Source organism: Bidens hawaiensis, unplaced genomic scaffold (genome assembly GCF_021521415.1).
Source record: "Bidens hawaiensis isolate Kalapana, Puna unplaced genomic scaffold, B.hawaiensis_p1.1 tig00020589_1, whole genome shotgun sequence".
NCBI lineage: Eukaryota > Viridiplantae > Streptophyta > Magnoliopsida > Asterales > Asteraceae > Bidens > Bidens hawaiensis.
Window position 1 is genome coordinate 84854 of NW_027493151.1, and position 25600 is coordinate 110453.

The 25600-nt window shown below is 32.8% G+C and overlaps 1 pseudogene; it reads left to right on the top strand.

Moving 5' to 3' along the window:
* The first annotated feature begins 20703 nt into the window (after positions 1-20703).
* Positions 20704-21524, top strand: LOC143561170 (dehydration-responsive element-binding protein 3 pseudogene; annotated as a pseudogene).
* Positions 21525-25600: the final 4076 nt, after the last annotated feature.

The following is a 25600-nucleotide window of genomic DNA, read 5'->3' on the forward strand; positions in this document are numbered from 1 at the left end:
AAAATTAATTACATTTATCAAAAAAAAAAAACACGAAAGACTAAAAGCAGTCCATAAACAAAGTGACTGTAGATTATGAAGTAGAGATAAAAAAAGTAACCGTCATTTATCATGGAAGAAAACACGGCCAGAGCTGACGAAAATAGATAAATTTACGTGACGTTTATTCGTGTAGATATGTTCGAAATAAAAACGCACAAATTTATACCACTTAGACAAAACAAATGTGGGGCCCGAGTCCCTAGCTTCGCCCATGTACACGGTCATTACATCTAAATAAGATGGGTATTATGGAAAAATATAACCATCCTAAACTTAAATAAGAGAAGACGATGATATATATAGGGTATGCTTGGCAGGAAGCTTTTAGGAGCTTATAGTTTCAAGCTTTTAAGAAAAAACTCCTACTCAAAACGTTTAGGTCTGGAGAAAAAACTTAAAGTTTAAAGCTTCTACTAGTAGCGTTTAGAAAAAGCTACAAGCTTTTAGTATTTTAATTTACTTGAATAACCTTCCAAAATAAATACATTTACTAGTATTGTTTTTAGTTATGCCCATTTTAATAATTTTATACGTTTTATTAAAAGCTCCAGCTAGCTAACTCTGGCAAACATCTAAATATATCTAAAAAGCTACAGCTACCAGCTTCAAGCAACCAGGCACCAGCTTCCAGCTACAGCTAGTAGCTATTTTGCCAAACATACCCTTAATGTTTGTATTTATAGTCACGGTCATTTTAGTTTTGTTATTTGTTATATTTTTCTTGGAAACTAGTAAAACTACACATTATTTGTTCTACAAGAATCAAATTCTTTTTAAATTTACCATAAGAATTACGTGGGTAAGGTTTATACACCTGAAATCCAATTCAAAGATTTATAAAGGAATGACAAACGAAGTTGAACCAAACCATACCCATGCCCACCAAATAAACCTGAAACATTTGAGACAGGTTGACATGAAACACACACGATTTTAGATGTGTTCGCATTAATACCTTTAAAACGAATAAATATATGGTTTATGTCTGGGTTCACCTATTCAAGAAGTCATTGAAGGAATCCAGCAGAGAAAACAAAAGCTATAGGTAGCCAATAAGTTTATGAGAGAGACTGTAGAATTGCCATGAACTGTTGTTTCTAGAAACTTTTCATGAACTTTATATGGCTGAGATTTTATGATAGATGCTTTAAAGGGTCAAGATTAAACCAAAAGTTAGTTACATTTTTCCAGAATAATAACGTTAATTTCACAGTTATACTATTTTAACGGTGATTAACCTTAAATGTCATGTCCACTTGATTTTTATCAGAGTCTCACAGCACCAAACAAAGTAAAATTACTTTTACAGGGTTAAAATCATCAAACACATTACAATCTTATAATCATAAGTTGTACATAAATTATTTTGATTTTTTTTTAATTTATCTTGCTGGTAAGAAAATTAGTGTGTTCTTTTATTTCTTATAAATCATTAATTTCTTCATTGGTACAGTCCAAAATCCAAATGGTAAGTCTTGAAAGTAGGCCCAACCGGCCCAACCCATTAAAATTCCATTAAATGCCCATATACTTATTTAATAAACCAACTAGAGGTGAAACAAAAACTCGAACCCGGAACCGGTAATTTTATACCCGAACCCGTATCCGACCCTACCTGTAGAGTACGGATAGGGTATGTATTTCGGTATTAAAATCCGAACCCGAACCGGACCCGATTTGTACTCGGTAATACCCGTAAACCCGAACCGGTTCCATACCCAGAACCGGGTTTTTCCAATACCCGAAACCGGGTATTTTAAATACCCGAAAATACCTTAAAAATACCCATAAAACGGGCAATCTTTTAAAAATCCAATCTATACCCGAAAATACCCCGAAAAAAGGCTAAAAAAACCGGAAAACAGGGTTTTTTCAATATCCGAAAATAGGGTGTTCAAATACCCTGTTATATACCTGACCCGAACCCGATGCATAAGGTATGGCTTTTAGAGACAATACTCGGACCTGAACCCAACCCGAGTATTACCAATACCCGATTTTTCAATACCCGGACATCCCGAACCCGATGCATAGGGTATGATTTTTAGAGACAATACCCGGACCTGAACCCAACCCGGGTATTACCAATACCCGATTTTTTAATACCCGGTCATCCCGAACCCGGTTCCATATCCGAAACAGGGTATTTGAAAAACCCGAGTTGTGCACCTCTAAAACCAACCAAAAAAAACAACTCTATAAACATAACGATTCCCATTGATTTAAAACTTGAGGTTTAGAAAGAAGTAAAAGGACAAGTGGAGCCACATCAAGAACTAGTAGTATTGATTATTATTGACCATAGTCACAAATTAGATAATAAGAAATTTTAAAATATATATAATAACCCAAAACTGATAATAAGTGATTATCTAAAGTTTATGTAATAATTCTAAGACATTCATGGATAGTTTATAGACAAGTGTTCACGTTTTCTATTCCAATAATTGGTAATTTTGATGAAAAGTGCGTAAGAAACTTCGTTATCAAATATTAATTACTAATTATTTAAATATAAACATGCCTTAAAATTGTTGTGTATAAAGAGCGTTGAATTATGAGTTTTCATGAGTGGGGTTGAAATGGGTCAAGTTATTAACAAACTTAGTCTCAAACGGTTAAGTGAGACTTAGTGTATTTTTAGTCTTGGTCGGATCTATTTTAGTAGATTCTCTGACTTAACGATTTGCAAGTCAGTTCTCTCTACCATTCTAGAGAATCGATGCCACCTTTTGATAGAAGAGCAATGAATAATTAATCTAGTTATACATAAAACTCAAGGCACATGATCAATCAAACGCTTATTATTGTAAGAGAAAACCGACTCAAAAACTCGTTACACTAATTCTCTATTGATCGCACATCAAAAGCTAACCAAGCCCTATACATATAATCTAACCCTAACTTGGTTACCAAGATATTACTATAATAAATAATCATATAATTACAATTAGAAATCTAAACCAACTTGACCAACTTATAAGAACCTTTTATATTCACCAACTTGTGAACACGGTCCAAAATTACCAACAAAAACTACTCTATTATTAGGGGTGAACATAAAACCAAAAAAAAAAACAAAAAAACCAAACTGAAACCGATAAAATAAAAAAAACGGAACCAAAAAATTATACCAAATTAGAAACCGGCGGTTTGGTTTTGAACTTTAGCAAAAACTGAAATATTGGTTTTGGTTTGGTTTTGTATTTTGCTAAGAACCGAAAAAAACAAACCGAACCGAATAACAATAACATCTCAACCGTAATCATTAAAACAAAATTTACAGATGACTAGTTGTTTAGTTTAAACATATGATTAATAAAAAATATATTTGGTACTTTTAGATTTGATTTTGATATATAATCTCTTTTATTAACTTTTTATATTTGAGGTCCAAATATTCAATATATTATTACTTATTAGTTTAAATTAAAAAATATATCATGCTTAATTTCAATATCTTGGTTCAAATTTTTATTTTGCCCAAAAAGTTTCGGCTCAATTAGCAAAACCGGAAAAATCGCATCCAAAACCGAACCGCACCCAAAAATCAGAAACCGAAAACGAAAAAAACTTTAACCAAACGGTTTTTAAATCAAAAAACCAAAAGTTTGGTTTTTGATTTGATTTTAGTCAAAAACTGCATCAAACCGCACCACAAACACCCTTATCTATTATCAAGTCATTGATATTCCAAATTTTCAATTATGTCACCATGCCTATGTAATATATAGTTTAACCACTCTTTAGTGTAATAAAAAAAACTAATTTAGTTTCAATAAGTCCACCTATTCAATTTCAAATAGGAAAAGTTGATCATATATTCAAAACAAATTTTCAAATTTTTTTTTTGCCATCAAGTATGTGTCATTTCACATCACCATTTAGGTGTAAATGTTGGACACTTGGACGTACGTTATTTTACTAATAATGTTTAAAGATGATATTCAGTTATCAACTGTCTTATCAAATTTTTTTTACTGTTTACAAAAGTTTTTAAATTTAATGTTAAACAGAAGATAAACAAAACAAATTAATTAAAGAATTGTTTTGACAAGTGTGAGACCCGAACATGTTTGTTTATATGTTATTTTTAATTATAAATAACTACTTAAGCTTGTTGAAATACATGCATAGTTTTAATGCCAAGTATCTAATTCATACAGCTGTTCTTTTATTCTTTGCATTGTTTTATTACATGATGATGGAATGATGGTCTGCCATTAAGATCGTGAAAGGAGTTATGTTGTTCGGCATGAAGCCAGAAGCAGTCAAGACCAAGGAGTTAACGTTTGACTAGATTTACAAGTCTTATAAAGTTGAGAGACTCGTTATGCTAACGTTGAAACTTGGAAGCCTTAATGTGCTTATCTTAGATATATTGTTTGACTTCCTATTGTCAAAAGAACAATAACGAATAAACAAGAACGAATCTCTCAATCTCTCAAAAGGATTTCTTCTTCGTAAATTCTCTTTTCTCTAAGGTCACTTAGGAATGATTTTGTGGCTATAAAGGTTGTGCTTTCCGTATCAAAGGAAGAAACCGAGGGACACCAACAATGTATTCTCTAAAATTCTTTGTTATACTTAGGATTTCATCCCATTTGTCTTCAAATCTTATAACCTATATTAATTTGGTTTTTGTTTGATTATTGGAATTAAACGTTAAGAAAACAGAGTTATTTTGGCCAACATGCAATGGGGTGAAGGCACAGGAGGGGTTGTTCCCTTGCGGGATTGGAAGGTCGGTGCTTGGCGTGAAATTCCTTGGTGGTGCTGTAAGCCAGGATGCGGGGTTTATCAGCAGTTTGGCTATGAAAAGGGCATCTAGCGCTGTGGAACTGATGAGCTGTCTCCCAAGACTTCGGGATCCTCAATGCGAGCTTCTTTTGCTTTGCTCATGTATGGGAGTCGCCAAGCTTTTGTTCGGTTTGAGAACGTGCCAACCTATGTATGTGGGGGAAGCTGTTTCTATATTTGACAATGGTCTTCGAAGGGCGATTGAGGACATCGTGGTTTGTGGAGGTCCGTTCTTTGGGGATCTCCAATGGAGGTTGGCATCACTTCCTACCCGTTATGAGGGGTTGGGTCTCTGTTCGGCCGAGGATGTATCTACATATGCTTTTGTGGCATCGAGAGCACAGTTGTGGTGTTTGCAAGACCATATTCTTCGGGGTTGTGATATTTATGGGTTGGACTCTGATTATGGGTGCGCGATGGATCGTTTACGTATTTCACTTCCAGATTTTGATCTTAGCGGGTTCTCTAATAAGGACGTCGCCCCCTAAAACCCAACATGTTGTGGCGAGTGCCTTATTTATTGGAATCGTCAAGAGTTTAGAAGTGAAGTTTGATCTATCCCCTTGCCAAAAGGCGGTGTTTGAATGCCTTCGGGCTCCTCGGGCTCAGGATTTTCTAACGGCCATCCCCATTGAAGGATTAGGCCAACGTATGTCAGGTTTGGAGTATCGGGCTATCCTTAAGTACCGGTTAATGATCCCTATGTTCCCTACGGATGAACCTTGCCCAATTTGTCGCAAGGTCTGTTTGGATTCTTTTGGTGACCATGCGGTGCATTGCAAAGAATTGTCTGGCTTTAAATACAGACATGATCTGGTTAGGGATGTTTTGTGTGATGTTCTTAAACGGGCAGGGATTTCTGCTAAAAAGGAGGCCCCTGTTAACTTTCTCACGGATCCTCTTGAAGGGAGGTCTACTTTACGACCAGCTGATATTCTTGTGTTCGGGTGGGCAGGGGGGAAACACGCCTGTGTGGATCTTACAGGAGTGTCTCCTCTTGTTGGGCTCAGGGACCGTGGGTTTGTTGTGGGTCAGGCTGCGTTGAAGGCTGAATCGGGCAAAGTTGTTAAACACGAGAAAGCTTGTTTAGATAATCAACATGTCTTTCTACCATTTGCCTTTGATACATTTGGTTTTCTGGCTCCAGAGGCTTTGAAATTTTTGAGTAGGGTTCAGCGCGTCGTACACGGAACCTCTTCAGCTTCTAGGTCCCAAAGCTTCGTTTTTAGCAGGATTGGTTTTGCTATTCAAAAGGGGGTTGCGGCGCAGCTTGTTGCCCGTTTGCCTGCCACTTTATTGTAATCGTTTTATAGTAAAAGGCAAATCTAATTATTATTTCTCTTGGAATTACAGAAAGTCTTTGATTACATGTTTGTATACAAACAAAGCTTGGCCTCAAAAAGTTGGTTTAGTAAAGTTTTTTGTTGATATGCAAGAGACAAAACATCATGAAAGTTGTCACTTAAGTCAATTATTGTAATAATTCAATTTTTCTCGTTTTTGATTTACGAACTAGAACCCGGCCTGTTTTGTTTAATTATAAACCCTAACTTGTTCTTGAGCCCAAATCCATCAACCAAAGTCTAATTAGGCGTTCCTAAACCTTAATTCGCATCTAGCCGACCCTAACCCCTCATTCAATTACGTTTAGAAGGATCCAGAACTTGGGCCCTAGCTTATTACTCACACATGGAACCCTAATATCGTTTTCTATATAAACTATATCATAAACGCAATTAAATTCGCACCAACCTTCCTCTCACCATCGCCAACTATATCCCTATCCTTAATCGTATTATCTTAGCCGTTTACTAGCTCGTTCGTAATCATATTTGGCCGGCTACTGGGTGAAACAATTAACCTATCTCAATTCGATAAACGAGGTAATTGTTTGATGTTTCTAGATCGCGATTAAGCAAAGATCATAAGCCCCATCATTGATTTGATTATCAGCGACGGGATTGATCAATTGTAATTCTTAGGGTTTGTTCTTTATTCTGGTTATGTATTTAATTAATTTAAACTGAATTTTAAACGAATGTAGTTGTAGCCCAGCTGGTTATCATGTCTCAGTTATGGGGCGGAGGTCGCGGGTTTGACCCCCTGCCTCCCCTTATTTTTGGTTATTTTTCATATTATTTTCTTTTAAACCATTTAATAAATATACTATTAATAACAATAATTAATTAAAACTAGTTTCTTGAAAACCGACTTTATAAGTACTTGTCTCACGTTTTCCGTTCGTGTATATAATAACATGGAAATTAATAATTATGTTTTAATATATATTACAAGCAAACTTTAGAGGATGTATTGTATTTTTATATACTTTATATATAATTAACAAATAATAATTTTTCATATAATATCTTTATATATATATTATTATATTATGAATAAAAAAGTTTATAATATTAATTTAATAATAATCATAATTATCGAGTTTTCATAATCGATCTTTTACATTAACTTAGCATGTCCGTACTTCCTTTTTCCTTTATAGGCTTTATCGTCAACGTGTGATTTTTCCGCATTCTAATTATCTCAATCACCCTTGTTCGTCTATCGATGTGAGTACCACATTCCCCTATTTTACCGCTTTCAATGTTTTGGAGACATATGCGTAAATATACTTTCTCATATATACTTATACTCAAAAACTGCAACTTTGTCTTACGTGTTAACAACTTATACCTTACTTGTTTATGTGCTTATTTGCTTTGTATGCTTTCGCATTCGGAGAGGTCCAACATAATCTCAGTCTAGTATGATCATACGCCAGTCGTTATAACCTTGTGCTTCTCAACATCTCAGTTATACTTGCTCATTTGGTTATTTTGTTATTCTCATATTACTTATTGCAACTACATATTTTTGTTATATATACTATATGTACAACTAAACTGGCGTGTTGCTTACTCAACATGTGTTGTTGACAAAATTCTATTTTATACGCATATGCAGGTTATCGCTTGAATTAGTTTCAAGACTTTGTGAAGGTTTAGTGAAGAATTATGTTAGAAAAGATAAAATCAAGAATTAAATTTGTGTTTATTGTTTGTTTAATGAGTTGTATTTTGTACTTGATTTATTTGGAAATTGAATAAAATTAATAGATATTGTCATATAAATATTGCATGATAGTATCATGAGAGCTGTGACAATCAGTTCGTGCCCCGACATTTCCGCCGTAGGTTGGGGTGTGACAATTATTAGGTTTTTAAAAGAGAACAAAGGTAATAAGACACTAAACTACTGAAGTTGCACCCACTATAAAGTTATTTTAGCCTTGTCTCTATATATAATGATATTTAATTATTACAAACAAGGGCTACAAAACAATAACAGGTACAGTTTATTTCCTTAAAATCTTTTTTATATTTGCAAACATGCATGTTATGATAATGAAACTCTTAGTTTCTTTGTTAGTCGATCTTATATGTAGTGAGTGGTGAATAAAGCCATGCAGGTGTCACGTAAACGGGAAAGACACTCGTTGTGTTATAACTTGTGAGTGGTAATTTTTTTTTAATGTGTAATAAAATATTTCAGTAAAATAATATATACAAAAACTAGGCGTCTCCATGTAATTGGTTAGCTAGTTTATCAAACATCCCTACTTCCGTGAGCACACTGACGTGATGCTCACTCAAAGCTAATTAATCACACCCGACTAATTGCTAGTGAGTTTGAGTGCTGCGTGGCGAACTCCCCCGCCTCTCACCATCACCGTTTATAACACATACCCCAAAAGATCCATAAAACATGATTTTTTTGTTGGATTAGGGGGTTTTATAATAAAAGAAAACGTGGTTTTTAGTGGCTGACTAAATTTTAAGTACTTTTAAGTAATTTGTTATCTTAGACAGTGGATTATGATAACACATACATCAGCTAACTTTTCAATTGGTAATCAAAGTCATCCAATTGTAACATGTATAATCCGCTATATCAAATAGCGGAACGCAAACCACCATTTTTGGATGATGACTTGAACTGCCACTTGAAAAGTTTGATGTGTCCATATAGTCCGCTATCTGAGATAACAAGTTATCTAAAAGTACTTAAAATTTAGTAAGTCACCGAAATCAGTTACTTTATTTATTTATTTATTTTCATAAAATCACCTTATCCAGTAAAAAAAAAAATCCATAAAATACCATCAAGTTATGTTTCTGACCCTAAAGAGAAAAATATTCAAATTAAGGATTCTAATCTCATTAGACACATCAAGTGTTTTTCTTGATATAATGAAACATGTAACACATTTTCAATTGGCAATCAAAGTCATTCAATTGTAACATGTATAATCCGCTATATCAAATAGTGAAACGCAAACCACCATTTTTGGATGATAACTTGAACTGCCACTTGAAAAGTTAGCTGATGTATCCACGTAGTTCGCTATATGAGATAACAAGTTATCTAAAAGTACTTAAAATTTAGTAAGCCACCAAAAATCAATTTCTTTTTTCATAAAATCACCTAATCCAGTAGAAAAAAAATCCATAAAACACCATCAAGTAATATGTTTATGACCCTAAAGAGAAAAATATTCAAATTAAGAATTCTAATCTCATTGGACACATCAAGTCTTTTTCTTGGTATAAATTACAATGAAACATGTAACACATTTTTGGGCAGTATTTCATTCAAAATTTCATACACTTTTTAAAACCTTTTATCATTCAAACCATTGATTGTTTTTAAGTTAAATTATAATTTCAATGCTTCAGAAGTTTGGTAGCATGTGATATTAGCTACATCTAGATAGCGTGTTTCATATGAGATACGAGAAAAATAATTTAATAAATAAATGCATGCATGATATGGGCAAAATGGTTGTCGACGTTGAAAGTGGTCATCATTGGTCAATCATAACCCACTTTTTATTGAATATTTTATCTCGTATATATATATAAATGGGTGTGATTGATCTGGTGTTCTGTCGTAGTTTAAGAGAGAGATGAGGGATAATTGACATGTTAAAAGACCAAAAAGCCGTCACATATTACTCACATGCATCAACTTAACGGAGGAATTGGATGATAGTTAGTTTAAAAAATGAAAATCAAATAAACATAGCATGTAAAGGGCACCGTCTAAAAGTAAACATTTTAAAGGACCAGATTTGTAAATAAGGTTTGTTTAAAGGACAAAATTTGTATTTATGTTTATTTAGATGTTACGAACTGACGATATATCAATACACATAGGTTTATGCATCCAGACGCTGTGCGGGATGAGCAAACCGCACATGGTTTACTTTCTCTAGGGCCCCTAATTTTTACTAGTCATTTCGAATCTTAGTCAACTTGGAACAAATGTTTCTAGATTGTTGTCAATACAGAATGTATAAATGAGACAAAAACAAGTATTTATATAATGACGTTGGCCAATTTCATAAAGGACATGGTTTTACTAATGTGAAATGTGAGTTTGCCATGTAGTCATGAATGAGGGCTTTCATATCTCACACCAAGTTATATTTGTTATGGTGGGTGAAATATATGTGAAATGCGGTTACGAGGGAAGAATGAAATAATTAGTGTATGTTGTTAGTTAATACATTTATAAAAAATTTAACTAAAGAAATTAAATGTGACCCAACAAAGGCCACGGCCCCTCTTTCGTGTCCTTTGCCCCAAGGTGACAGAATTTAGCTTCCTCTCAACTTGCCACAACGTATAACTTAAGTGGGAGGTATGTTCATAGTAAACATGCCCGTGTTATAACATATGCTGGTGGGAATTAAGTACGTTTATAGTAAACATGCTCGTGTTATAGCACTTCGATTAGCTAATGTTTTGTGTTCTTAGTCTGAGTTAATTCACCTTGGATGCTATATTTAGATTTTAGATAGCAAATAACAAAGTCGATGTTCTTTGTGGTCATATTAAAAAATTATTCACCATTTTATTAATTTAAAATTCCACTAACATGAAAAAAAAAAACAAGACAAAATTGAAATATTATATTCTACTAATAACCTGGTCAAAATACCAACCTTTTATGATTCATATATACTATAATATCAACGGTGTGAAATTTGTGTAAATATGATGTAATGATTACATTGCTTTTTAATATATATTCCATCAATCATGAATAATTTATGATCATGAAGGAGTAGGTATTGACATGATGGTAAAAACTTAACAAGATAAGTAGGTCCGTTAATAAGGCCGGTCCGGTGGTTGTGGTATAACCCCTCAAGTCTCAGATCGATAATCAACACACGAATTAAACGAATAACTCTCGTTTATATTAATCAGAAAATATAACTCTAAAAACTGATTACAAACCTCAAACCCTAACTCGATTTGACTCTTGATGAACCCTAACTCGGTTACACCAACTTCACCCTAGATGAACCTTAACTCGGTTACATCTCGTGTGTATCTAGATGAACCCTAACTCGGTTGCACCTCACACCACACACATCTCTAATGTCTAACCATGCATTGTTTATATAAGCTAACCTAACTTGCTAGCCAAGACATTCATATTATAATTACAATACAATTAGGAAACATAACCACTATGACCTACTTGTCAATTCCCTCAAGTTAACCGACTTGTGACTTGAAGTCTGAAATTACTTCCAACAACCCCTCCACGTCAGAAGCCGCGACCATGGCCTCATCCCCCCCCCCTACCGACACTTTATTCATTAACCTTTTAATGTCTACCGGCCATAACACCGTCCAACCAACATGCAAGAATGATGTCATATAGGATGTTAACGCTGATGAAGGGTTCTCCCAACAACACTTATCCTAAGAATTGGGTTATAGTTGCGAAAATGTTTTGGTGAACACAAATCAAATAAATGTTAATATTTGTCTCCCTTGTTTTCTAGAACATTAAGCTATCTTCACTATGATTATTGTTGGTTTGAATTATGGCAATAAAAATTGATAGAATCTATTGGATTTTGTTAGGGGTGGCAATCTTGATCCATGGGTTGAATGGGTTGTATCAAAATGTATAAGATGGGTCAGAATGGGTCAAACTAAAAAAAGAAAATGATTGAAACGAGTCAAAACGGGTTGACATCTCTCGGGGTTTTTTTTTAACGAGAAAAACGGAAGAAACTTTTTGGCATTTTTACCTTTTAAGTTTTTGATTTATATTTCGAGTTATAATTTTTTAATTATTTTTTTTGAATTTTTGGTGAGGGGTTTTGAAATGGGTTTTGAAATCTCAACCCATTTTGACCCATTTCAAAAATCTCTCACCAAAAAATTCAAAAAAAAATTAAATAACTATAACTCGAAATACAAATAAAAAACTTAAAAACTAAAAATGCCAAAAAGTTTCCTCCGTTTTTCTCGTTCCATAAAAAAAAACGTGAAATGTCAACCCGTTTGGACCCGTTTCAATCATTTTCTTTTTTTTAGTTTGACCTATTCTGACTCATCTTATACATTTTGATACAACCCATTTAACACATGGGTCAAAATTGCCACCCCTAGATTTTATACTCAGATGAAATAAAAACTTTAAATAAGAACTGTGATCGAAAAATTTATAAGTAATAGTATGTATTTAGTGAAAGATAATCACATATAAAGTTGTTAAAAAAACGTGTTATGTTTCACATTTAAAACATGTTCAAATGCACGGGGTATTCTAATTTGTTAAATTAATCTTTTTTGGTTTTTACATGGGAGTTTGAAAATCATTTTTACTAGTATGTGGTATATGATCTATCTATATATATTTGTTTCACAGGGCCAGCCCAATAGTTTTGTTGGGCCAAGCTAGGGCTTTAGGTCTCAATAATATAAAGACCTCAAATTTTTATTTTTAATATATATATATATATATATATATATATATATATTATGTTTTAGTTTTTACACATGGAAAATACTGAAGCGGCAATCTTGGAAACATTCCACACACGATTTAATGATATTGATGGAATGGAAAGGGAAATCAATAAATCATCATTAATGGCTAACCACTCTAGAATTTAAAATTTCTATTGCCAATTTTCATGGTGTAAGTCTCATGTCTCTGTTTATTTGACACGATTTTTGATATGAGTATTATGATGTACTAAATTGGTGTGTTATGCATTTAAATCACCCAATATAATTTTTACTTTCGATTTGGATGTTTGGATTGGATTTGACTATTGTCAATTGATTATGGTTTTGCAGGTCAAGTGATTTTGGATTTGCTATCAACCTATTGAGGTTAGTTTAGTTACACTTTAAATACTTGTGTTCATAATTGTATGGCAATTTACAATCTCGGTTAACTTTTGTTAGTTTCTTATTCAATTTTTAATCTTTTAGAATATGTAAATCTAACTATGCTATATTTTGCTACTGGAATACATTGTTATTCGGTACATGTTTAAATCTCAAATCGACACCGAACTTACATACCTGATTATGAAAAAAGGCAAGAAAATAAAAATAAAAATGGAGGCTTTAATTGATTTGCCGGAAGTAAATATTTTTAACTCCGTTGGAAAAAAAACTTTTAAATTTATTATTGTCGGTCTCAAACCCTAGTAAAGAATAAGGGTTTATATTAAAAAGATTTTGAAAAGGCCCCAAACATTTTAGTTAGCTTAAGGCCTCCGAAAACCTTGGGCCGCCACTGTTGTTTCATGATGTTTGTTCTACATGAAAAGTAACAAGACATAAGTGTATGTATATATTTTATTGTACAATTCATTATATATACAAAAGTGTATTACAAACCTTAATAAAATCACATGTCTAATTTATAAGATCAGGTCAATTTATATGTATGAACATGGTATATTTCATAATTGCACAATTAAATGTAGATAAAAGTACTAGTTCAGAGTTTATAAAAGTACATGCCGGAGTACAAACAAGCACATGTGTTGTTGGAAACATCAAGCCAATTTACATAAACTGAAAGGACTATTGAAAGTATTTGAATACAATATGATCAATTCAATGTACTTAAAAGCAATAGTTAATTACTTAATTTACATAAAATGTTGATCAATGGTAAATCACATGATAATTTATAAAAAAAAAAACACTATTCAGTTTTTCATACAAGCATTTGTGTGAGATATAGTTCAGTTTATTACATGTTTTCTTTGGAAGATTGGCACATCAACTATCGCATTAATGTTTTCTCGTGGATTGAAAAAAACAATCTTTTTATCAAAACGTTGATCTCAACCATGAGCCATTAGTTATTGTTGATGGAACCTCCAGACTTCGTTATGTGGAAACGTTTTATATGTGTGTTTATTCATATATACTTGTGTATAGGTAGGTTCTGATGCAAAAGTATCGGGTTTAATAATGGACCTGGATGACATGGGTAGTAAAGGAGCAGAGGAGAGAGGATCAAAGAGCGTGTGCTTGACGCACATTGCACACTTTTCGGCTCTGGAGAATAATTGGATCGGGTTTTTCATTTGATTTATCTTAACTAAATACATTTATAAGTATATTTGGTTGTTAGGGATTTCGTTGGTGTGGCTTTTCTTTTGAATATTATTGTCTAAACATTCATCCAAGAATGATTGATTCTTTGATCAATATCTTACAATTTAGAGAATCAAAATAATGCGCATAGAAATAAATTATTAAGGTTTTGATTAATAATCAAGTTGATCATTTGATTTCATTTCCGTATGCAATCGGTAGTTCGGTACATAGGAACCATCAAATAACTAAGGGGCCAATTATAGCCATATATTTTTACCTTATCATCCGTATAACGTTTTTATGAAACGACAAATTTCATTAAAAGTTAATTAAAACAAACCAACAAAGAGCTAGAAACCACACATAACACGAGAATTACAACAAGACATATATACCAATCTTTCCACACAAGATTTTTGAAGGTAGAACTGTTTTTGATCTGTAGTTTTAGAAAAGCAAGCCGACTTGTTTGAGAAAATGAAAGTTTATTTAGATGTAATCCATTAGTGATCAAAGTCCTCTCATTTGCAGTACACAGTACACAGATATATAGGCTCTAAAGAATGAAATGAATGTCTAAACCTTATTATGTACCGACCGAAGCAAGAAGCTTCGACGCATATTCCTGAAGAATCACAAACAAACATATATTTAACAAGTATCATGAGTGATTATGATATATCCTCCATGAATCATGAGTGAATTATTAATTAGACAAATTATTGTTAAGATCTCACATTTATAAAGTGTTTAAAAATAAAGGATTATATGTATATTAAGTTAGATAATATTATTTATTAGATTGATTGCAACATCGTAATCGTTTCTGAAATCCTTTAATTGATTCTAAAGGTGTGATCGAATAATTATCGAAAATCTTATAATATGGGATACAAAGTGTGATAAAACACGGTATATTGGTATAAAACAAAGCTTATCTTGTTCGTATCAACCCGTGAATACACTTTTCGTTTAGATCCGTTGACTGGATTGACCAAAGGATGCGGCTATAGCATGTAACTGTAGATAGTCGAGCCATCCACGTACAACCTTTAATCGGATAGACCGTATGCACAACTAGATGGAGATTCATTGTATAGATGTGCAACTTAATTTAAGATTTCAGATTATTGACTTTACTTAGAGAAAACTATGTTTAGCATCACAATATAAGTGACTTTCTCCAATATTAACCCAAATATAATCTAATTATAACCTAGTGTGATTTATATATATCATGAAATAGTTTTGGAGATTAATCCTTAAACTTTCATCCAAATTAATTCTAATAGTTCAAATGGTGCAACTAGGTTCCTAGTAAATGTAATTTCTTCGGTTGGAGGGCGGAGATGGATAGAATTCCTACTCTGACAGCTCTAGCTGTAATTAGAAACATTCAATCAAGTTCTCTTTCGCGCCCTCTTAATTTGCACTAATGCTAGGGAGACCTTGAACCATATCTTCTCTTGTTCAGTTTCGTCGGTTATTTGGCATTTTGTTAGCATTTGATGCAAGCTCAATCCTATTTTTGCTTTCACGGCCGTAGATAATTTTCACCTATAATTACATGCCTCGAAGGAAGTTTCAAAGGAAATCATTCATGGCATTTTGGTTATCGTGTGTTGGTGCATTTGGAAGACCTGGAACGAGACTCGTTTCTCAAATGTGTATGCAAACCCAAGGAAGATTTTGGAAGATATTAAAGCTCTTAGTTTTTAATGGTCTGTTTGGGCGTTCTTAATAAAGTTCTCCTTTCGGAAAAAATAAATCTTAACTATCTTCCGTTAGTAGTTTATGGTCTTAAGACGGTTTCACATAAAAATTAATTAACAGAGGTCACAAAATCAGTAAAAACAGCTTACACATCCAAGATATTGGTCAGGATATTAAATTAAAATAAAATCTAATCAACATATACAACTCATCATATCATATACTCATATATATAAGATCACACATACAAGTTGTTTAAATAGATAAAAGAGTTTGGAGTTTGTTTACTTTATGTTGATGACAGGTAAATATGTAGAGTAACACATGCATTAGAACTAGTATATGGAAAGCAATTAATAAATCTTATAAACAGATAAAATTAAAATAGTGATCTAATCTCTTCATTTGTATAAGAGCAGCTCCAACCCAAAGTCCGTAACCAGGGGGAGCAAGGCGGACGTACACTAGGTGCGCAACCGGACCTCCAGCATTGTGGAGTCGCCGTCCTGCTTGGAAGTTTGCCGCCACAAACACATAATTTTAATCCACACACATTGTATACATATGGTTTTAATACTTTCAATTGGGTTTGTCACTACTAGAAAATATACCTTTAATGACGCGTATTGCGCGTCATTAAAGGGGTATATCACACGTAAAATCGTGTCAAGGAAGATCATGTCATAAAGAAAAGTTGACATGCATTGGTGTGTCATCTGTTTTAGACACGCATTTATGACAAGTCTTTTACATGCAATTTTTGACAAGCATTTGCGTGTCATGTTTTTAGGTGTTTTATAATAAGTTTTTTTGATGAATTACTAATTTTAAAATTAAATGACAATTAACATCTCAAAATATATAATAAAACAAATACATTGAACATTATAATACATGTCATACAATATTTCATAAAATACAAATTACAAACATCTCAAAATTAACAACATCAATGTCAATACAAAATTTCACCGGAATATGAAGTTTGCCACAAAAGTCGATAGTTCTTTACAAATTTCATCAATATCAACATCGATGCATCTGTCTTATTAATTATGGTAACAAGTTGTTTCACCAAGTAACTAGCAGAAAGATAATTCTTATTAATTCTGATAACAAAATATATTTCACTAACTAGCACAAAGATAACATGGTAACAAGTTGTTTTCATGTAAAATTTATTAAAAAGGATGATTGATAACTCACCAACATGTTGAAACATACTCGGTGTAAGGTGGTAATGGACGATTTCTCGTGCAAATCCAAAATCATATATTTTTATTACATCCTTGGTAACAGAAAGTTATCTGCAACATGATATAGAATGTGCCAACATTCATCCAAAAGAAAGTAGATATGTACTAATACTACCAAACATTAACAGATTATCCACATTGGTAGTTAAAACGCCGTAATAATTACCTGTAAAAGAAGAGATCAGATGTGTTCCCCATTTATTTTTCTTGAACCAGCAAGAATGCCATAACAAGCATTTCTTTTGCAATATTTAACAACGCTTGAAGAAAAAAGTTTAAAAAATAAATTTGAGCATGAAAAGAAAACGTATAATTAAAGTGACAATTGTGAAGCTAACCTGGATCTCAAGTTCAGCGACAACAAGGTCACATAAACTGAGCAAAAGCTTCTTCCCTTACAAGCAACTGCAGATAAAAAGTAAATTTACATACCAGTCAAAAGATTTCAAATGATATATAATGGAAAATCGGTAGTTAAATACTTGAATTATTTGACTTGAAATTCTATTTGGTGATAAACACCATACAATGCGTCTGTTTCCACCTTGACTATGAATCTTATTAGTAATGAACAAATAGGTATTGCTAAGCAGCAAAAACTTGTGTTGCGGTGAATTTATAAACTCCAAAAATAAGAACAGTTTGTTTAGAGATGAAATGATATTAAGAGAAATATAAAAGTACCTTGTCATGTATTTAACAAGGCTTGAAAATGAAGTCTTTATTGAGTGCCAAACATAACATTTGTTAACACTATCCTCATCAAGAAAATCTTATTTTCTAATGGATGACAAATAAATGTCTGATTTCAAGAAAATAAACTAACATTAAGTAACGAATGTATCATATGCTTCAACACATAGATCAAAATGCAGGTTTAGAGTGTCCTTACATGAAAAATAACATAACAAAATGATCATCTCATGGTCATTTTTCAACTGGTAAAACAACGGAACTGTGGTGTGCAGTGTGCTAAGTCGGTTGTAGGGGGCTGAAGTCCAGGCCTAGAAGCCTTATTCTTATGGTCCCTATACGCTTTAAGATCCTAACAGTATAAAATTTAAAATAAATAAAAAGAATAAAGTGGCAATACTTCATTATTATGAAAAATTCAAGTACTCACAGTGTTTTAAAAGATGTGTTACCAAAAGGCGGACAAACTGAGTCTGCTCCTTACAAGTCACTAATTATCAATTACCACAACTAATCATAATTTTAAGCAAATTAACTAATGTGATATTTAAGATACTACTCACAAAAGTGTAATGCTAGAAGGGACTGGCATGTTCAATCCCACTAGCTTAGATCCATCTGTTATCCAGAAATTCTAATTAAATATGACGGTAAGCAAATGTCTCACAAGCTTTTGAAACTTTGCCATCACCATATGTAATCAGCGATCTTCACATGCACATGCTACTGCCAAACGTCTACATAAATATTCATTTGTCAACATAATAAATCATCACAAAACTATATGTAACACATTATAGCAAAATAAGGGATGAAAAATCACAAAACTATATATAACAGATTGTTTTCAGATCATAGTGACCTTGAAGCAACAAAATGGTTGCTATCACTACTATTATAATAGATTTATAGAAGCAAATTAGGTTAAAATTAACTGAAAGTGATATCTACAAAAAAAAAAAGTTAAAAATCAAATCAACTTTAAATACGATTAACAAATTAGCAATATATATGGCAATTAACAGTAGATCGAAAAACCTAGGGTTTCAATTTTCGACGATCTTACAACGACTTTTAACCCTAACAGTAATCTCAACAAATTAGCAAAATCTAGAGCAACTAACACTTCAGCGAACAATCTAGGGGATATAGATATGTAAGAAATTGATGATTCAGTTGAAAAAGTTGACGAACTAATTACCTTCCATGACGAAGAAATCGATAATTCACTTGAAGACGATTGATAATCGATCTGATTGAAGGAATCGCCTTTGTTTTTTCTACGACTCGGGATGGATCTAAAGAAGAAATCTACTGAAACTTTGCCCTAGGTCTTATTGGCAGATCGCGCATTGTTTAAAAGTTATAACACGACATCCAAAGATGAAACACAAAATATGTGTATTATCCGGGCTTTTTTCTCTCTTTCTTTATGGCGTTAAAACAATGACACAAAAATCTGTGTAATTTTTGCTTTAAATTTTATAAAAGATGACATTGTTTTTATGACTCACACTTTTACATGTCATATTTACGCGTAATTAAAGGTGTATTTTCTAGCAGTGTGTGTAGTTTTTATTGTTGAAGAAATTAAACGTATTTGAAAAAAAAGTTTTCAATCTGATGTAAAATGCTGAGACGGAAGTTTGTAAATAACAGCTTTGGAGATGCTCTCTAAATAAAAATTACACAACTACCTACATACTTTTTTGTTACACATTAATTAGCAGTTTAATAGTTTTTCCAATATTAAAACTACACATACATGTGTATTCAAGCAAACCTCATTCATCAATACGATTAACAAGACGGATATAAACTTGCAATGTGTTTACAAAGCATATATATACATGGTGTATGACGACATGGTACCCTTATACACTCATAACCACAAAAATGCACAAAGAGCTTAAAAGCTAAAAAGTTACAAGCATTAGCTACCGAGTAAAGAAGCTGATAGGCTAGAAGCTTCATCACGACGGCTTATGAGCTCACAAGCTTAGTAGCATATTGCTACAAGAGTAAGTCTATGACGTTAACTATATATGACAAGACGTTAACTATATATGACAAGTGTGGGGACTCGCATGTGCATACTCATAAAAAGCAGACTACACCTTTCACTAAAAGTGAGATAACTCACCTACAAAAGTTAAGGCGTGGAGATGACGCTTTACCACATATAGAAGCCAGGCTAACCCGGTGAAGCTCTTGGCTTGCATATAAAAGGTGTCCCACCTATTTGGTAACATCGCCCGATCCATTTTGATCTGTATCTCTCACTCTCTATATACTTTATAACACTTAATCATCTCTCCTATTATCGCCTCTCAATTCAATATCTTACTCTCATGTCGGAGTCTGATCGCAGGAGATTCTTTTCTACGATAAGGCTAACGACGCTCTTTGTTCTTAGCATGTCTAAAAAGCTTTGACAAGAGATATCCTAAACCCTTAATAAACATGTATATGAAACATAACCCTATATTTTATTAACATGATATCAAATATGGTGGAATTTTATAACTTTTATAGCTTTTAACCTATATGGTAGTGGCACCCCCCTATTGTATCCATTGTCTTTATCATTTTGGTGCATACCCTAATTAAATATATAAAATAATAAATGTCACATATCCTGTCCCTTCGTAGATGGTATGAAATTTCCTTATTTTTCTCTCTCTAGATTTTTCTCTCACTATATTAATTTATATATATATACGTGTATATATATATGGGATTCACACCAACATTTGTGGGTGCATTTAGCCTCCACTTGTAAACTCCTCTAGTTCACTTCTCTCTCTCTCTCTAAACTTCTTTCTCATTCGGGTCGGACTATCCATTTCAAGACTCAAACATGTTATCCAACGACCCGAATACGAAAACGGGCAAACGAAGGAGAGACCAAGACAACAAAAACAACACTAAGCATCCGGTTTATAGAGGCGTTCGAATGCGGTCATGGGGTAAATGGGTATCCGAGATCCGAGAACCGAAAAAGAAGTCTCGAATTTGGTTGGGTACATTTGCTGACCCAGAAATGGCAGCACGTGCACATGACGTGGCAGCACTTGCCATAAAAGGATCCTCAGCAATCCTTAACTTCCCAGAACTGGCAAGTGTGCTGCCACGTCCTGACACGTGCTCCCCACGTGACATTCAAGCAGCAGCTACTAAAGCTGCTGCTATGAATCACCTTAACCCTAATAACCAACACACACCCTCCACGTCATCATCTTCGTCCACGTTAACATTCACTTCGGATGAGGCGTTGGACGAGATATTGGAATTACCGAGTTTAGGAGCAAGTTATGACTCGGCTGAGTCGAGAAACGATTACGTGTTTGTGGATTCAGGGTGGGATTGTTACTCGTTGTCGACGCCGTGGACGGTGGATATTGACGGTGGTTGTTTCGCCGGAGAGAGTGACACATTTTTTTCCGACGCGTATTCATGGCGACATTATTGAAAGAAAGAGTTAATGAATAAGTATTTGTATGTTCTAGATTTTTTATAAAGAAATTTGGTTGTGGCCCTTGTACATTATTGGAACATATTTATTTCAATATTTTGGAAGGGTTAAAGCAGTTGGATATATAATATTAGTTGGATATTACTCATGTAAATTCAAGCTATGTGATTTTTCTTCTCGAGATATTTGGTAGCCTTTTAACAGTTTCATTAAGAGATTAATTTTGAATCGGTCAAAGATAAAATGCGTTTGGCTCATTAAAATAACATCTTTTAATAATTGATTTGAGTCTTTTAATTGTAAAGTTTCAAATATACATGCATTGTATAATTCAAAAATTTTATGTTAATCAGCCAGACATCTTATTAATTTAATACAAGATTGTTAAACAATTGCTAAACTTGGTATTATTATTAACTAATTATTGAATTAGTTTCATTAAATGTGGATAGGTGAAATCATTTTGTATTATATATATTTTAACACTTCAATAAATAGAACTAAATTATTTAATATGATTATTTCTTTTTAATCCATGGATAACTTTTTTCACCATTCTACCACATTCCCAACTATTCACATAAGAGTCACTCATTTAATTTACCAGCCCTGCAAAAAAAGGAGAGAGATCTAATTACCTAGAGAGAGCTAATCAAGGTTGAAAAAGAAATTATATATATTTCTTACTAATGTTCTCTCACTACCGGTTCCGATAATACATTCTTTACTCACTTATGGTGGGTTTTCATCTTAAGTTTGAATATATAGAATTGGGTGAGTCAATGATTCAAATGACAGTTAAAAAAATTATATAAAAAGAGTATATTTTGTGTGGTTTACCGTGACATGTTTACTGTCTTATTTTAATTTCGCTATCTTTGTTAATGAATATATAATAATAAAGTATAAGTAACCTTTGGGTGTGCAATATCATTTAATTAAGCAACGTGTTATAAGTTTGTCACCATTACTATTTGGGGGCACAAAACATTTAATAGAACAATTAATGAATTAACTAAATGGAAAATGACAATCCCATATATGTCTAAAATAATGTAACAAAGTAGTCACGTCAATTTAAATATGTGGTCATTAGAGCTTCATGATTTTTTTTTTAGAGAAAATATTGATCCTTTTATATATAAATAACACAAACCGAACTACATCTGGATAATGGGTAAGCAAGCAACAAGCCGCGCCGTTATCCCCTTTTAAATCACAAAGCCTATTCTACTAAATATAAATCTTTGGTTCATGATTTAAATTGCGATACTTTGAAAAAGAATTTAAGAATTATATAAATGATTAAAGCAGCTTAAAAGTCATGCTTTATGGGTTTCATTTTTTTTTGGAAGCAATATTCTTAAGGAATATTATCATTATATTAACTTAGTAAAGCATATTAAAGTTCATATAAAGAGAGAGTTCAAAATGTGTAACACTATAACGAGTCTACTTTGTATGATATAACTTTTATAGATATTCTCAATTTATTTGAATTTTCAAATTGATTTTTATTTTTGTTTTTTAAAAAAGACAAGTCGCAATGCATAGTTAGGGTTTAAAACAAGAAAAAAACCAAGATAGGTTACTAGTTATGTTAGAATAATAATAAATAAGAGTTTATTACGATAAAATGTAAATGTAATACTAAAATTTAGAGTTAATTACACGATGGTCCATGAGTCCATATAACACGCATTGTTTTTGAATTGGACGTCAGTTTGTCTTTTAAGCTAATATTAAAAAAATCAATATACTTTTATATGAAGAAAAAAAAATTGTTGCGAACCCTCCTCCATTCCCGACCACTCGCCTCTCTTCCCCAAAGTTACCCTCTTCCTCAATCTCAAGTCCGCCAACCAACAATCATTCTTCATCAATAACCAATCTCCAGCCACTCACGCATTCGACATCGGTGGCCTACAACCACCGCCACCACCAAATTTAATGGAACGCCAACGTCGTCATTTTCATCTCTTTTAGATAGATCAACTCTAAAAAGTTCTTTGACGTAATTATTGTTTCATATACCACATATTATACCAATGATATTTCGTTGTAATCATTATTGCAAACTCTACATTTGTGTGTTTTGACGATTACACTAATGTATTAACGATTTTGCTTTAATATGCATGATCATTGTTGCATTTCATTTGATACTAATTAAATTATAAACATTTTTGCATACAATATGCACATGCTTTTTTTAATTATGACCACCTAATTCTAATATATAAAAACAAAATCAAGATTGTGTACAGGTTCATTTGAAAAGCCACGTTGATTACCCTCCTATCATGGTTCCAAAAGTATGTGTTATATAATTGTTATAAATCGTCAAAAAACAATCTTTTCTTTTGGCCATGTTGGTACGTGTTTGTTTAAAGGTATGATATGTTATTTGGTTGCTAAATCTTTGAATATGTTATAAAATACGAACCCAACAACATATTTTCGTGTAAAACGTTACCATCATATGAGGAAAATAATGAATCACGATATTTTCATTACACAAAGAATGACTTTCACTAACAATAGAATCCATGATACTTCGCCAGAAATCAGAGGGTGTGACAAATACGATTTTCAATGAATTATCTTTGGTATCCGCTCTTCTATGTTGTTCTTTTCGGGTTTATGGTACAGTTGGTAATTGTTTGGTTTAAATTTTTACATATTCTTTTTGTTTTGCTGGATTGTGTCATTTATGCTCATTTGTTTAATTTCATAACCTAATTAATATGATCTTAGAAATCTAGCTAATATGTTGTGTCAGTTGATCAAGGTGCAAAGGTTAGGTATGCGTCGCCCCCTCTCCTTTTTTTACTCATTCCTTTTTTTTACTCATTATTGTAAATTTACGTATTTTCATTCGAAAATTTTTATATGTCGTACAAATTTAACTATTTTCGTCCAAAAAATATACCCCCCCATTCATCCACCTCATCGCGTTTTCGTCTAAGCTTCACCACTGATCAACCAATCAATCAATTATACCTGGTGGAATCTCACCTATAACAAAGATATAAGTAGGGCATGAGGAGGGTGAGATGTAGGCACACCGTACCTCTATCCAATGAGATAGAGAGGTGGCATCTAGAGAGACTATCTGCTCTAAAAAACATACGTATGAGAGAATATAAGAGGAAATCAAAGTTTAACAGTATTATAATTAATAATAGCACGTAGTAAAAGTAATAATACTAATACATAAATACCTAAAAATATTTAATATATGAAAAGAAAATAACATAATGGTGTGTGACCAAAAATAAGGTAAAGTGAAGCCCTTAGGTATTTTTTTCTCCCTAAAAATCCTTAACTTTAATTCTACGTCTCCAAGAATTCATATTCTAAACCATGTCCTCGGAGATGTTTAGGTCTTGCAAATCATGTCTAATCCTCTCATTCAAAATCAATTTAAGTCGGCCTCGATCTACCCCTCCTCCTCTGTATGGTACTGTTTTCTACGGATCTAACAAGATTCGTCGTCTATCTTCTTTTCACATGTTCAAACCATCTCAATCTCCACTCTCTTATCTTGTCAGATATGTTAGTTAACCCTAATCTCCCCCGAAACACACCGTTTCTTATTCGGTCTAACCTTGTGTGCCCACACATCCAACATAGCCTTCACCACGATCAAAAATTAACACGTTGGTATATTGCTTTGAAAGGCTATTTTTGTGTACTAAAATTTTATTGGATGTGAAATATAAGAACCCTACATGCACATGTCATTAAAGACCAACAACATATTACGTGGCAAAATTTTCGAATGATGTGTCTGAATTGACAGCCCTCATTCATTCCCATGTTCCACCACACTCAAAATCAGTTCTAATTAATACGGTAAGATAAAATGTGATTTTCATACGAAACATACCAATGATTCATATAGCAGCACGTGATTTTTTTCCTTGTTTTTATGGGTAGACGTGTATTCTTTCTAGCGGTATAATATATAGAACCCTGACTAACCACAGATTATATGGGTAAAAAGAACAATTACGTAAAATGTGATTTTTCATGCGAAACATACCAATGATTCATATTGCAACATGTGATTTCTTCCTTGTTTTTTCTGGGTAGACGTGTATACTTTCTAGCGGTATATCATATAGAACCCCCGACTAACCACAAATTATATGGGTAAAAAGAACAATTACGTAATAAAG